The sequence below is a fragment of the Rhagoletis pomonella genome, unplaced genomic scaffold (genome assembly GCF_013731165.1).
Source record: "Rhagoletis pomonella isolate Grant_MI unplaced genomic scaffold, Rhpom_1.0 Rhpom_scaffold_00003, whole genome shotgun sequence".
Classification (NCBI taxonomy): domain Eukaryota; kingdom Metazoa; phylum Arthropoda; class Insecta; order Diptera; family Tephritidae; genus Rhagoletis; species Rhagoletis pomonella.
In genome coordinates, this window is record NW_023458557.1 from 49,047,080 (window position 1) to 49,051,795 (window position 4,716).

Here is a 4,716-nt window from a genome sequence, read left to right on the forward strand (position 1 = left end):
AACGTTTTGCTTACACGTGGCAAGTACAATAACCATACCGAGTTTGGAAGAAATTGGTGCAGCGGTTACCAAGATATACACATGTAACCATAAGTGGGCGTGGCTACGCCCATTTTCCAAAAATTTATAATATTCTTATTTTTCGTCTAAAACTTATTATAAATATCAATTTTGAGTGAATAATCTCCAGTAGTTACTAAAATATCGCAGTTTTCGTATTTCTGAAAATTACCGTTATATGGGAAGTAGGCGTGGTTATTGAGCGATTTTAAGAATTTTCGGCCATTTGGTATGTTATGCGAAGGCCAACAACTGTGCCAAGTTTGGAAGAAATTGGTGCAGCGGTTACCAAGATATACACATGTAACCATAAGTGGGCGTGGCTACGCCCATTTTCCAAAAATTTATAATATTCTTATTTTTCGTCTAAAAATTATTGTAAATATCAATTTTGAGTGAATTATCTTCAGTAGTTACTAAAATATCGCAGTTTTCGTATTTCTGGAAATTACCGTTATATGGGAAGTGGGCGTGGTTAAGGTCCGATTTCGCCCATTTTCAATACCAACCTACCTTGTATTAAGGGAAACCTACATACCAAATTTCGTTGAGATATCTCAATTTTTGCTCGAGTTATCGTGTACACGGACAGACGGACAGACAGACATGGCTTAATCGATTTCTTTTTTCATCCTGATCATTTATGTATATATATATGAATGATTCAGGGGAGAACGATGATGAAAATGACAATATTGTTTTGAAGTGGCAAAATGTACCACCTAAGTCTGCAAAACGTGTCAATGAAGAGTCTCCTAAGTTATATCAAAATAAAAAGCAGGTTCTTGTACATCCGAATCGATTCATACCAGGGGTAGTGAACATAAGTGAAATGATAAATTACATTTCTAGTGTTATTGACAAAAAAGAGTTTAGTTATAAATCACTAACAGATGGAAAAATTAGACTTATGGTAAATAACATTGAGGCTTACAGAAAAACGGTTAAAAATCTAGATATAAGCAAAATAAGGGATCATACGTATCAACCAAAACAAGAACGATCATACAGAGTAGTGTTAAAAGGAATTCACTATTCCACTCCCATCGAAGAAATTACCAATCAAATTACAAAGCTAGGCCATAAAGTCCGAAATATTTATAATGTTAAAAGCAGAATAAATAAACAACCGCTATCAATGTTCTTTGTTGATTTGGAACCGAATGACAACAACAAAGAAATATACGAGATGAGAAGTCTGAATAATGCAATAATTAAAGTAGAACCTCCTCGTCAAACAAGTGACATCGTTCAATGTCATAGATGTCAAGAGTTCGGCCACACAAAGTCATATTGCAAAAAACCACATAAATGTGTTAAATGTAATTTAATGCACCCAACAGAACAATGCACAAAACCCAAAGACTCTCTCCCGACATGTGTTCATTGTCTCGAGCATCACACTGCAAATTATAAAGGCTGCGCTGTATACCAACAACTTGTTCGTAAGAAACCGTTTCATTCTAATCGCGCCAAAGAGAGTATAACTATCAACCAACAAAATAACACTCATCTGGGTAATGAAGCAAATTATACTGATAATAATTGTAATGAATACAACAACAACAAGCATTCAAATGCAAACGTTGTAAAAGGTACAGGCAATGAAAATGAAAAGAATGATGAAAACACGATGGAAAAAATTGAGCAGCTACTTACTAAGCAAATAGAGTTAACAAACACCCTACTCAATATGATGTCTCTGCTCATTAATAAATTATGCAAGTAAACCTGAGGTTAGCAATATGGAATGCCAATGGCTTAACCCGTCACACTAATGAAACAGAAATATTTTTAAACGAAAATTTTATCGATATAATGTTAGTTTCAGAAACTCATTTTACAACCAAAACATATTTCAAAATTAAAAACTACGATATAGTCACATGTAATCATCCAAGCAATAGGGCACATGCTGGCTGTGCTGTAATAGTAAGATCTAGTATAAAGTATGATCTGCTAGAACCAATTCAAACCGCATCAATACCAGCCGCTGGAATCAAAATAAAAGCAAACAATGCTGACTTACAAATTTATGCATTGTATTCACCTTCACGGCATACTATCAAAACCCCTGAATATGAAAACATGTTTAACTCTTTCGGACCTAGATTTCTAGTGGGAGGCGATTATAACGCGAAGCACCCTTGGTGGGGCTCACGTACTCCTAACCCAAAAGGAAGAGAGCTTTATAAATGTATTGTTAAAAATAATTTTAAAACGTTGTCGACGGGGGAGCCTACCTACTGGCCGAGTGATCCATCGAAAATTGCTGATTTATTAGATTTTGCTGTATACAATGGTATCCCAGCCCAATTACTGGAAGTTGTCAGTTCTGAAGAACTCAGCTCAGATCACTCTCCAGTAATTATCAGTTACAACACTCTAACTAGCCTAAAGCAACAGAAATACAAAACATTAACTAGTAAGAGTCAAATAAAAATTTTTCAAGATTGGTTAACCCAAAATTTGGAACTTAATATTTCAATCAAAACAACAACTGAGCTAGATAATGCAGTCGAATATTTCACAAATAAAATTCACGAAGCGGCCTTTGTTTCTACTCCCCAAAAAGGTAATGAGATCAAATCTCGTAGCCATATGCATGTAAGTGGTGAGATAAGAGCATTAATTAAACATAAGAGACGCCTTCGAAAAAAATGGCAAACTATTAGGAATCCAAGAGACAAAACTGCTCTAAGCAAAGCAACAACTGAACTCAAAGAAACACTAAAAGAATTTAGAAATAAATCAGTATCAGATTATATACACAGCCTAAACGATAGAAATGTTGGTGATCATAAGATTTGGAATGCTACAAAATATCTCAAACGACCCAAAAAGAGAAATGCGACTATAAAAGATTGTGGCAACGTTTGGTGTAGGACAGACAAAAGTAAGGCTTATGCATATGCTAAGTATCTAGAGGCAACGTTTTCTCCGTTTATAAACCAAAGCAACAACGATGATGATGTGCTAGCATTTCTTGATACCCCACTTCAACTATCTCTACCGATCAAACATATTACACCGAACGAAATTCGTTCTGAAATCAAAAACCTGTGTAACAACAAATCTCCTGGGTATGATAAAATTGACGCTAAAGTGGTCAAGTGTTTACCGAAAAAAGGAGTTATGTTCTTAACTCTGTTATATAATTCAATATTAAGATTAAACTATTTTCCTACGCAGTGGAAGTGCGCCGAAATAGTTATGGTCCTTAAACCGACAAAACCTGAAAACCAAATATCTTCTTACAGACCAATCAGCTTATTGACTATATTCTCCAAAGTATTTGAAAGACTATTTTTGTGCAGAGTATTCCCAATACTGAAAGAAATTAAGGTCATACCCGAACATCAATTTGGTTTTCGCCGATATCATGGTACACCAAGTCCTTTGAACGAAAGGAATACTGTTCAGCCGCATTTTTGGATGTGCAAAAGGCATTCGACAAAGTATGGCATCAAGGCCTGTTATATAAATTTAAAAAAATACTTCCTGCACCATTTTATCTAACACTAAAGTCTTACCTAACCGAAAGATCATTTTACGTTAAGGTAAATGAAGAAACAACTGATATAAGATACATCAAAGCTGGGGTACCACAGGGTAGTGTACTTGGTCCTATACTTTATACGATTTTTACTTCTGACATACCCGAAACTGAAAATGTCCTAATGGCCACATATGCTGATGACACCGCTATACTAGCTTCAAGTCAGTCCCCAATTGATGCAACCAACCTAGTTCAGATAGAACTAAACGAGATACAGACGTGGCTGGACCGATGGAAATTAAAAGTTAACACAAACAAATCTGTGCACGTTTTGTTTTCATTGAGACGGAAAGAATGCCCTTCACTGCATCTAAATGGTAACATAATTCCCAAACATGATACTGTAAAATACCTTGGCATACATTTGGACAAACGGTTAACCTGGAAATGCCATATTCAAGCAAAAAAGACCCAGTTAAAGATGAAAACAAACAAACTTTACTGACTACTAGGACCAAAATCGACATTAAATCTTAATAACAAAATATTAATATACAAGGTTATACTAAAGCCAGTATGGACCTACGGAGTACAACTGTGCGGAACTGCTAGCAATTCGAACATAGAAATTTTGCAAAGATATCAGTCAAAAACTTTAAGACTTATAACAAGTGCACCCTGGTTCGTCACTAATAAAGCCATACATACTGATCTAGAAATTCCTTTTATAAAAGATGAAATTAAAAAAATGAGTACAAAATATTTACAGAAAATAAGTTATCATGATAACCCGCTGGCAATCGCATTACTTGATGCAACTAATGAAATAATTAGACTTAAAAGACATCATATATTAGACCTTCCATTCAGAACTTAATATGTAAATCAAAAATTAAAATGTATTAAAATCTAACATAGAAGTCTGAATATAAGCGTACACTAATTGTAGTATGCATATATATTATTATTGACCTCAATGGAGTTCAATAATATAAGTCACATTGTTAAATAGTTATATAATTTGCTTATTATTTTAAAAATAGATTGCAAATAAAAGTGAAGTGTTAAAAAAAAAATATATATATATTACTCACGATCGACTTTTCTGCAGCTTTTTACTTTTTTGACAAACACGGTCAACTGCAACTGCAGCTTGC

The 4,716-nt window shown here is 34.4% G+C and overlaps 1 protein-coding gene across 1 annotated transcript in view; it reads left to right on the plus strand.

Annotated features, from left to right (window-relative positions):
- The window catches only part of LOC118735271 (alpha-N-acetylglucosaminidase), a gene marked incomplete in the record, with an annotated part of 182,890 nt that overhangs the window by 387 nt on the left and 177,787 nt on the right, over positions 1 to 4,716 (plus strand).